Here is a 12205-nt window from a genome sequence, read left to right as displayed (position 1 = left end):
ACCACTGGAGCTTTGGGGAGGAAGAAAAAGAGGAAGATTGGCAACAGATGTTAGTTCAGGGCCAATCTTCCTCACCAAAAAGCATACCTTAAAAACAAATTGGAAAAAAAGTGATAATCCTAGTTGTGGTCATTTAGTTTATATTTCATTCGTTGTATGTTTTCAGGGTTTCCAGTTTGTATTGTCCATCACCATCATCAACATAGCTAGAGGAGCCATTATAAAAGTAGTTTCTAATTAGCTTTATCTTTTTTTCTTTCTTTTTTTACATTCAGAAAGAGCTTCTTCAATTTGTTTTGCTCAACAAGGTGTTGAAATTTCCTATATTGTCAGTTCAGCTCTTTACCACCTTTTGTGTTTTAATTCTGTAAATCATTCTTTCTTTCCTTGAATTAATTCCTTAACTTGGTCAGCTTCCTCTTTTTTTCCCTCAGTAAATTGCCTTATTATTTCCTCTTACTTTACAGGGTCTGTGTTTCTGTGATTTCCTTGAGAGTGAAAAGCAGATGGTATCTAAAATATCCCCGAGCAGTTTTTCTTGAAATACGATCCTCCGCTCTTGTCTGTTGGGTTCTGTTTAAATCCTCCTTCACGGTTACACATCTTTTTCACAAGCCTCTTGTGGTGGTGGAGGTGGTGCTTGTTCTTTTTAAATTTGTCGTTGAATGTGGACAGCCATATTCCAGCTTATTGTTTGCCCCAAAATTGCACAGCATTTTTCGAGGATGTTGCTGTGTTTACCCATGTGCCATTGGGATCCTTATCTGCGATCTAGTAAGATTGTTGTACGATGAAGTGAGATAATGTGTTTCAGGAGCTGAATCCATTGGCTAATGCTTGTTACTATTATTGTTATTACAATATTTTCTCAAGTTGGAGAGGAGGATGACCAAGGTTGGTCTCAAAAGGTCAAGGAGACCACAGCCTTGGGTGGGATGTGAAGGAGCTTTGGAGACCAAGGCAGTCCTGTCAGCAACTTCTCCACGCTTGCTAAAACTCCATGCCCGTGTCTGTTTGGTTGCTTGGTGGCAAAGTGGTGTGACTGAATCAGGCTCCCTTCTTGATGCTACTGGCTACTCATCAGGGCTGCGCTCTCCCTCAGCTTCCTATCTTTTGCGTCTCTAAGAGAGTCCTTATGGGATGCTGTTTGATTTCCCTCAGATTACATCTTGCTGTCAATACTCTCCAGAAAGGAAGTTGTCTGGTAATTCATTTCAGTGTCCTTACATCTGCAGCGTACGTCACCTATGTTTGTCAAAGTATTGACAAGTAGATGGCACCCTTCTGTAGATTCAGTGCTAGGGTGAAGTGCCCGTTTCATTTGTTCTCTGCTTGGTTCCTCTGTGTGTGAGTGCATGTGTGTGTGTGTGTGTGTCCCCACATCAGAGATAGAACATTAGTCCAATTCTCACACCTCCATTTTCCCACAAGTCTTCTACTCATATAGTGCCAGCTCAGTTGTCAGTGTTCAATCCACTGAATCTCCGTGTCAATGGCACACACATGTACTGTGAGAGTTATCACAATCAGCTTTAATTATTCCTTTAAATTATTGTTCCCGGGGCTGGCCCCGTGGCCGAGTGGTTAAGTTCGTGCGCTCCACTGCGGTGGTCCAGGGTTTTGCTGGTTCAGATCCTGGCCGTGGACATGGCACCGCTCATCAAGCCATGCTGAGGCGGCATCCCACGTGCCACAACTAGAGGGACCTGCAACTGAGATATACAGCTATGTACTGGGGGGGATTTGGGGAGATAAAGCAGAAAAAAAAAATTGCTCTCTTCAGTAGACCATGAGCTTTCATAGAGACTGCCCTTACTCATTTTTTTAAAGTTGAACTTTTTATTTTGAAATAATGTAAGTTCACAGACAATAGTAAGAAATAATACAGAGAGGGTCCACCTGTCCCTTATGCCGTTTGCCCGATGGTAGCATGGTAATACCTCACAGAACTACAGTACAGATCCCAACTAGGATATTGACGTTGATGAAATCCACTGACCTTTTTCAGTTTTCCCCACTTTTACTTGTACTCATTTGTGTGCATGAATGTGTCTGTAGGTTGTGCGTGTTGTGTGCACATGCGTATTTACTTCTGTGCAATTTTATCACATGCATATGTGTGTGAGTCCTCTACCACAGGCAGGATACAGAAGCATTTCCATCACCACAAGGATTCCTCATGTGACCTTTTATAGCCACACCCGTATTCCTCCCAACATTAACCCCCACAATCCCTAGATCCTGGGAACTACTAATCTGCTCTCCATTTTTATAATTCTGTCATTTCGAGAATGTTATATAAATGGAATCATGCTGTATGCTACCTTTTGAGGTTGGCTTTTTGCACTCAAGGTAATTCCCTGGACATTCATCCAAGTTGTTACGTGTGTCAGTAGTTTATTCCTTTTTGTTGCTGAGCAGTATTCCATGGTATGACTGTAGCCCAACTTAACTGTTCATCTGTTGAAAGACTTCTGAGCTGTTTCTAGTTTTGCTTATTAGGAAAAAAGCTGCTACGAACATTAGTATGCAGGTTTTTGTGTGAACGTAAGTTTCCATTTCGCCAGGCTAAATGCCCAAGAGTGCAGTTGCTAGATCATATGACAGTTTCACGTTTAGTTTTATAAGAAACTGTCAAACTGTTTTCCAGAGTGGTGGTACCATTTTACATTCCCACCAGTGATGTGTGAGTGATTCAGGTTCTCTGCATCCTCGCCAGCGTTGGAGTTGTCACTGTTTTTAATTTTAGCCTTTCAGCCAGGTATATGGTGATACCTCATTGTGGCTTTAATTGGCATTTCCCTAATGGCTAATGATGTCGATTATCTTTTCATGTGTTCATTTGCTATTTGTATATCTTCTTCAGTGAAATATCTGTTCATGTCTTGTTTATATTGTCCAGTTGGATTGTTTGATTTTTAACATTGGGTTTTGAGAGTTCCTTATTTACTCCAGATATTAGTCCTTTGTGGGCTATGTGATCTGCACATATTTTATTCCAGTTTGTAGCTTGTGTTTTTATCTTCTTACTAGGACCTTTTGCAGAGCAAAAGTTTTTAATTTTAATGAGGTAAAGTTTATCAAAATTTCCTTGTATGAATCTTGCTATTGGTGTCAAGTCTAAGGAATTCTTTGTCTAGCCAGGATCTCAAAGATTTTCTCTTGTTTTTATTCTAAAAATGTTATAATTTTACATTTAAGCTCATAACTTGTTTTGTTATCTTTCCTATAAGGTTTGAGGTTTTGTTCTATGTTCATTTTTCTTCCTGTGCAAATTGTCCAATTGCATCATTTGTTGAAAAGGCTGCCTTTCCTGCATTGAATTGCTTTTGCACTTTTGTCTGAAATCACTTGGGCATATTTGTGTGGATCTATTTTTGAGTTCTCCATTCTGTTCCATTGATCTGTGTGTCTTTTCCTCCATCAGAGCCACACTGTCTTGATTACTGTAGCTATACAGTAAGCCTTAAAGTGAGCGATTCCTCTCACTTTGTTTTTCTTTTTCAAGATTATTTTAAATATTCTAGGGCCTGTACCTTGCTGTATAAATTTTGGAATACATTTGTCTATTTCTACAAAAACCTTGTGTGGATTTTGATAGGAATTCGTTAAATCTATAGATCAACTTCGGGAAATTTGACATCTTTACTATGTTGAGTCTTTCAATTCCTGAACATGATATGTCTCTCCATTTATTTAGATCTTCTTTGATTACTTTTATTTGCATTTCGTAATTTTCAGCATACAAATATTGTACTTGTCTTGTTAAATTTACAACTTTTATTTGCAGCGGTTGTAAATGATACTGTGTTTTTAATTTTCATTTATGCATATTCATTGTTAGTATGAACGTGCTGTTGGTTTTTGTGTGTTGATCTTGTATCCTGTCACCTTGATGAGCACACTTATTCCTTCTAGAAGGTTTGGAGGAATAGATTCCTTGGGATTTTTGTCAACAACCATGTTATTTGCAAATGGGGTAGTTTCACTTCTCCTTTCCAGGCTGTGTAGTTTTATTATGGTTTTCTTTGCCTTAATGCAGTGGCTAAAACTTCCAGTATTATGTTGAATAAGAATGTTGAGAGTGGACCTCCTTGCCTTGTTTCTGATATTAGTGAGAAAATGTATAGTCTTTCACCATCAAGTATGATGATGTTTATCAAGTTGATTTAGTTCCCCTCTATTCCTAACTTGCTGAGAGTTTTTATCATGAATGGTGTTGGATTTTGTCAAATGGTTTTGCTGCATCGGTTTTTTCTTCTTTAGCCTTTCGATACGGTGAATTACATTGATTGATTTTTGAGTTGGCCTTGCACACCTGAAATAAATCCCAGTTGGTCATGGTATGTAATTCTTTTCATACATTGTTGAATTTGCTAATATTTTCTTAAGGATTTTGCATCACAGTTCATGACAGATATTGATCTGTATTTTCCTTCTTTATATTGTCTTTGTGCTTTTTTTTAAACAGGATCATACAGGCCTCATAAAATTATTTGAGAAGGGGTTCCTCCTCTTTTATTTTGGAGAAGAGATTGTATGTAGTTGGTGTTTATTCTTCTTTAAAACGTTTGGTAAAATTCTGCAGCAAAACCATCTGTGTCCAGAGATTTTCTCTTTTGGGAGTGTTACAATCAGGAATTCAACTTCTTTAATAGTTATAGGGGTGTTCAAACTTTCTGTTTCATCTTCCTTGAGTTTTGATAGTGTGTGATTTTTGAGAAATTGTCCATTTCTTCTAAGTTGTTGAATTTATGAGCATAAAGTTGTTCATGGTAATTTCTTGTTATATTTTTTCGTTTTTTCTTTTCTTTTTTTTGTTTTTTTGAGAAAGATCAGCCCTGAGCTAACATCTGCCTGCAGTCCTCCTCTTTTTGCTGAGGAAGACTGGCCCTGAGCTAACATCCATGCCCAGCTTCCTCTATTTTATATGTGGGATGCCTGCCACAGCATGGCTTGACAAGTGGTGCGTAGGTCTGCACCTGGGATCCGAACCGGTTAACCCCGGCCACCAAAGTGGAACGTGTGAACCTAACGCTGTGCCACCAGACTGGCCCCTCTTGTTATCTTTTTAATAGCTCCAAGATCTGTAGTGATATCTCCTATTTCATTTCCGATATTGATGACTTGTGTCCTCTCTTTTTTATTTTTGTCAGTTTTTCTTGAGTTTTAGCTATTTTACTGATTTTTTTCAAACAACCAGTTTTTTCTTTCATTGATTTCTCTATTGTTTTCCTATTTTCAATTTCATTGATTTCTGCCTTTATTATTGCTTACCTATGCTTTCTTTGGGTTTATTTTGTTCTTTTTCTAGTTTCTTGAGGTAGGAATTTAGCTTATTAGTTTGAGATCTTTCTTCTTTTCTAAAGTTATCATTTAATGCTATAAATTTCCCTGTTTGTACTGCTTTAGCTGCATTACACGTATCTTGATATGTTTTATTTTCATTTTCATTTAGTTCTGTATATTTTTCTTTCTTTTGAGACTTCCTCTTGGACCCATAAATTATTCAGAACTGTGTTATTCAATTTCCAAATGTTTAGAGGTTTTTCCTGTTGTCTGTTAATGCTTTTTAGTTTGGTGTCATTGTGATCAGAGAAAATAGTTTGTTTGATTCCAGTTCTTTTAAGTTTATTGAGATTTATTTTATGTCCCAGGGTATTAGCTATCTTGGTGGATATTCTATGGTGCTTGAAAAAATGTATAGTCTGCTGTTGTAGGGTGGAATTTTATGTATATGTCATCTGAATCCTATTGGCTGATTGTATTTAGACCTTCTGTATCTTTTCTGATTTCCTGTAGTGGTTCTATCATTTTCTGAGAATGAAGTGTAAATGTTCCCAATTCTATCTGCAGATTTGTCTATTTCTCCTTTTATCACTATCAGTTTTTGCTTAATGTTTTTCAGGCTCTGTTGTTTGATAAGAAACACATTTAGAATCATTCTCTTACTCATTTTTATATTTCTAATACAGGGCCCAGCATATAATATCTGCTTTCAATAAATATTCCCTGAATTACTTAGCAAGTTAAAATTAAATAAGTACGTAGGTGAAAGATAGAAAATATTTCATTTTCTCAAGCTGCAATTCCCCCCCCCGGTTGTATAAATTATGCATCATATAGTGTTCAATTAAATCTTATTATTTCCTCATTTATGTTTATTAGTGTTGATTCAAAAATTAAGTTTGAGAAGGAGCAAACTTAGCAGAAAAAGCACAGACTTTCAAGTGAGATGGATTTGATTTTAGATATGAGCTGTGTGGCCAAACAGAAAATTTATCCTTTTTACTTTTCAGCTTTTTTGTCGGAAAGTGAAAATCATGACAGTCTATCCATTAGGAAACTTTTGGTGACAGAACTTCTGGCTTAAATAACAATAAAAAATTGGTTTATTTAACAGAAAATTTTGGCAGTAACTCATCCTAGGTGTGGCTTTATCCAGTCCCGAGCTTCATTTTGTCATCAGGGAATCTAGCTGTATTTCTTGATGATTCTCTAAATTTGGTCTTCCCTTAGTGCCAGTTTTATCCTCCTAGTGGCTTCCCTCATAGTGGCCAAAATGACTTTCACTGTTCCAGACCTCACAGCTTCTCACCTTCCCACCACAGCTTGGCTTGGAAAGGGTGAGCATCTCTTTGGGCCGTGCCTGCAGGGGCTTGTTCCCCAGAAGTGCCACAGACGTTTTCTTGCTTCTCATTGGCTTTCGCTGGATCACATGTGCATCCCTGAACCAATCACCATAACTAGTAAGACAGAGCTAAGAGTGATGTCAGTCCCAGTCATACCACTTGCCTGAGAATAAGGGTCTTTGTGGGAAATGGAATGCAGGGGAGTCAGACAACACATATCTGTTGTAGTTGCCAATATTTCAAGATTGTTATGAGGATTAGAAATAATATGCAGAGGGTACCCTTTGTAGAGCCTGGAATGGTTAGTTACATGTCCAGTAACTCTTGATATCGTAATGATGATGATGATTTGTAGAGTTTAAGTAGATGTCTCCAGAAGGTTCTTAGAATATTGTAGGGATGCCTGCAAGATAATTTGAGTTTTGAAAGTGGTTTTCTTGTGTATGTGAGGAAGATTGACCCTGAACTAACATTTGTTGCCAATCTTCCTCTTCTTTGTTTGAGGAAGACTGTCATTGAACCAACATCTGCGCCAATCTTCCTCCACTTTATGTGGGATGCTGCCACAGTGTGGCTTGACAAGCAGTGCTGGGTCCATGCCAGGATCCGAACCTGTGAACCCCAGGCTGCTGAAGTGTGGTGCACAAACCTAACCACTATGCTACCCCGCTGGCCTCTGAAAGTGTTTTTATCAAAAATGACACTTAACTTCTGAGGTCCAGGGAGATCTAATGACAATGGACTCTTAGCTGATCTTTCTATCTGTGGTCTAGCGTCCTTCAGACCATTCTGCATGTCGCCTCCAGGCTGAAATTCCTAACCTATAAATCTGATCAAATCACTACCCCAGTCGCAAGCTTCGGATGTCTCTCATTGTCTACAGCAGTGCCTTTCAGACTTTATTTGCATATGAGTCACACAGAGTATTGTTAAAACTCAGATTTTGATCTGGTCATTTCTAACAAGTTCCCGAGTATTGCTGCTCTGGGGGTGCACTTGGAGAAGATAGGCCTATAGAATAAAGAACAAACACTCTTATGTGGCCAAGACCTCAATAATCTGACCTCACCTACATCCATAGCCTCTTCTCCCATCATGCCCCAGCCTGCCCCACGCATTGCAGCCTTGCCTAAATGCTACAGGCATTTGCATCCCATTGACCTTTCACAAGGCCGTCTTTCTGTTTGAAAACTGTGTCCCCTCTGCCATCTTCCTTTCCAAGTCTTACTATTGCCGAATAATCTTCTAGTCTTTTGTTGGAAAGTTTATTTGACATGCCTTCCCGTGATCAGTTAAGAGCTCTTCCTATACAGTCTCATAGCACTGGATTCTTTTTGTCTCTGCCTTCCTATACAAATACTATTTTCTTGGTGATAGAAAGGGCTGCTTTTTTTAATGTTGGTAAAAACAACAGAAACAGTTTATTATGTGCTGAATCCTGGGTTAAAGACTTCCCATGTATTATCACATTCAGTCTCATGTAGTCCTCACATCTACCCTGGGAGGTAATTATTTCTTAACGTGTTAATCAGGACTCCCACTTGCAAAGGACAGAGTCTGGACACTGAATTCAGTTGACCCTTTAAAACAGAAGACTTTGTTGGTTCATATCACTGAACACTCCTGGGAGTAGGTATAGTCACACATATGGTTCAACCACAGACTGGATGAACAATATTCATGGTATATCTATCTGGCAAAGGACTCATGTCCAGAATGTATAAAGAATGCCTACAAATATATGCCTACAAAGTATAGATACACAAGAGCATTAAAACGGGCAAAAGGCTTGAACAGACAGTGTGTGAAAGAAGATGTACAAATAGCCAATAAATGGGGAAAAAAATGTTCAATATCATTAGTCATCCAGGAATACAAATGAAAACCACAATGAGATACTCTTCTGCAACCACTAGAATGGCAAAAACAAGCAAAACAAAACAAAAAACAAAATTGTCAAATCAAGTATTAGGATATGGAGCAGCTGCTGGTACATTACATTGCTTGCTGTGGGGAATATCAAATGGTACAACCATTTTGGAGAACTGCTTGTTAATTTCTTATAAAGTTAAACATCCGTTTACCTACTGACCCAGAAATTCCACTCCTAGTTATTTACCCAAGAGACATGTAGCTGTGTGTCCACGAAAAGACTTAAATAGCAATGCTCACAGCAGCTATATCACAATAGCCAAAACCTGGAAACAACTGAAATGTCCATCATTGGGTGAATGGATAGATAAATTGTGGTATATATTGACAGAGTGGGATATTATTCAACAACAGTAGGACAAGCAACTGATATATACAACAATATGGCTGTAGTTCAAAAACATTTTGTTGAGCAAATGAAGCCAGACACAAAAGGATATTTTTGTATGATAATATGTACTCATGATGATAGAAGTAAAAAAATGGTTGTTTCTAAGGGGCAGGGAATTGATCTGAAAGGGGCGTAAAGGGACTATCTGGGGTGATAGAGGTGTTGTATATCTTGCGTTCAGTGGGGGTTGCTTGGAAGTTTGCACTTGTCAAAACTCATTAAACCAAACACTTAAGAACTGTGTATTTTATTGTAAGAAAATTATACCTCCATAAAAATAATTATATAGTACAGGGGAAACTTGAAATAGAAGATGCTCACTGCTGTTACTGTGTCCATTTTATAGTAGAGATAAGTTTGAACTCAGAGACATCAAATGGCTTGCACAAGTTCACATAGCTGGTATGTGGTCTGCAAAGACTCCCAATAGCTGTACACTAACCACTCTATCATTCCATCTTCCTGGCATCTGCTACAAGATCTGGTGTGTAGTAGGAGTTCAGTGAATGGTTATAGAGTGAATGAAAGCGTTTGTGATGAGTGCTGGTAGAGTTGTGCCTTACCCAGGTAGTGGAGCCACAAATTCAGGAAGGTACGAGAGATGTAGAGGTGTGTCCTCATGCTAGGGTTAGTGCAAGGGCTGGCCCTGATACCCCCATCCCAGGAATAGTTTATGTTTCTGGGAATGAACTGTACCTACAGCAGCTAGATTTGCAGGACTTGTGGGAATGAGCATGTTGGTAGATGGACCACGATGACCACACAGTGCCATGTCTGGGTCTATATGTAGCTTTTGCAGAAAGCGAGTCTGAACCGCGTCGCCTATTTCCCTGGTATGGAATGGGAAATGAGAAACAAGAACATCTTTCTCCCCGACGAAGGAGTTCCCAGTGATTTTTCTGCACAAGGGGTTGTGTCACTTCTCTGCTTAAACTCACTGGTGTTCCCCATTGTCGAAGTGTGAATCCCACCCAACTAAGGATGTCTAGAGTCTGTGAAGCCCTCTCTATACAATTTTGGGGACCCTTTTCAAGGAAAATGGAAATAAAAATATATTTCAAGTAAATAAACATGACCACGTGAACATGCTGTAGGGCTCCTCCCAAGGTCTTGGATTGGCCCCAAGCAAGTGAGGGGCTAACTAAAGCTTCACCTTCGTTAGCTTCGGGGTAAAATTGCCTCTGTGCCCAAAGATTTTCACGTAATCTGATTCCTTCCTATCTCACTCAACTTGTCCCCTTACTGCTCATTTTTCCAACCCTCCACGCAGTTCCTGCCTCATGGAACTTCCCGGAATTGACTAGGCTAGTGGTTTCAACATCCATTCGGCCCAGTGTTCCCTGTCTATTACCAATATTTTGGAGGACCTCCTGAGGTGAAATTCATAGACAATATAACCGTTCCACATGCCTGATAAAAAATCAATATTATCTAATTGTAATCTAAAGGAGAAATAAAAATGAAATAATTTATTATAAAATAATATACATACCAATATGTAAATGCTTGGTTATGATGACACCAAAAGGCTAACCATGTACCCCTGATTTACGAACTCCCACTTTCCTCCCCTACCCTCACCCCATAGGGCTTGGTGCCTTCAGCATTGGGAAGCATTGTACAGGATCATTTCTGACTCTGGTTTTAGCAGACCCTATACCTTCTCTCCGGGCTGCCTTCCCCCACTGGTCCTATCTTCTAAAATCCTCCAGAACCAAGGCTCAGACAGTGGCCCTCATCTCAGCCCTCCCAGAAGCTTCCATTGACAGCTCACTTCTCCAGAGGCGATCGATACCTTTGTCATCTGTACCTCCAACATCCATCCAGACTTGTGGTTTGCCCTAGCTGAACCACATCATTCCTACAAATTTATCTAAACCATTTCAGTTAATGACCAAGACATTCAACTCCATATTGAGTGTTTCACATCCTTTTGTCTTAGTACAAATTAAAATAAGTTTTGAAGGAAGAAAATTGACCAAAACTTGACTCTTTAGAGATTCAAAGTAAAAAAATAAGAAAGTAAAAAAATAAGAAAGTAAACAGAGGAAGAAGTCCCTAAGGACATAGAGCGTTTCTGAAATGTACTCGAGATTTGTTCAGTGTTTATTCGACATGTAAAATTAACATGAAGTTGTCTTGAGACAAATTATCTTTTTTTAAATATTTTTAGATGTCTGGCCATAAAGAACACCTGGACGAATGGACAGACGCTCCAAAGGGAATGCAATCTTGAGGGGCGAACTGGGTCCAGGTGGAGGGATTGTTTGAGAGACGTGGACAGGGAGCTGCGTCTTGGGGTCTGGCATCCGGACAGAAGGCTCCTGGGTCTGCGATCAGCATGGGATGCCTTTCTAAGGGCTTGATATGGTGATGGAGGCTTCTTCATTGTTGGCCTCAGATGGGTGGCCCTCTGGCTTCCTAGATGCTCCTAGGTTGATGAGGGACTGACCAGAGTAGGGGAGCTGAATCAGAGAATGATGACCCCCAGGGGAGGAGCCGTTAGAGCAGAAGGGAAGTCAAGGGCGTTTGGAAGGAGACAGATTTGAGATTGAATCTAAGCTCTGTCTCTGCTAAATAGGGAGATTTGGGATAAAAAATTTTACCTCCTAGTTCCCCAGTTTTCTCATCTTCAAAATGGGGCTAAAATAGCACATACTGAAAAATTCATTTTAAGTGAAAATTATACTTGATTGTACATGTTAAAAATTTAAGTCAATACCTGGAACACGGTCAGTAATCAATACATGATAGCAATGATTGCAATCATTACAATTGGAATTATAAAAACAGCAATATAATAAGAATAGAAATTACAATAACAAAAAGCTAACAAGATCAGATCCCCATTGAGGACTTAGGGTATAACCCAAGAAAAGGCAGAAGCCCATTTAGGTGGTGGCCAGGTGGTAAGGATGGGGCAAAAGCAGCCCTTTGGCTTCCCTGGGTGTCCAGGATCAGATTTCAAAGACACCAGTTATCTAATGCAGGAATACTTCTTAATATTATTGTTCACGGTAACTTTTATTGTTTATCGTAGTTTGTAGTAAAGAAGTCAATCCTGCCCAAGACATCTGGTCTTTGTCTTTGGCTTACTGGGAGGTGATCCAGTGTTCTGCTTGATAGGACATGGTTTTTGTTTTGCTTGGGACCTGGGGTCACACTGGGTGGTGAAACAATACGATTTAGGGTGGGGGATGGCCACACGTTGGGGTAAGGGTGAGCCATGCCAGAAAGGCCAACAATGTGA

General features: G+C 39.4%; 1 pseudogene; it reads left to right on the top strand.

Annotated features, from left to right (window-relative positions):
• LOC138922106 (heparan sulfate glucosamine 3-O-sulfotransferase 4-like) overlaps positions 1 to 12205 on the top strand; it is a 145764-nt pseudogene that overhangs the window by 82725 nt on the left and 50834 nt on the right.

This window comes from Equus caballus, unplaced genomic scaffold (genome assembly GCF_041296265.1).
Source record: "Equus caballus isolate H_3958 breed thoroughbred unplaced genomic scaffold, TB-T2T haplotype2-0000451, whole genome shotgun sequence".
Taxonomy (NCBI): Eukaryota; Metazoa; Chordata; class Mammalia; order Perissodactyla; family Equidae; genus Equus; species Equus caballus.
Note: the sequence above shows the minus strand (reverse complement) of the source record. Positions and strands in the feature narration are given on the sequence as shown.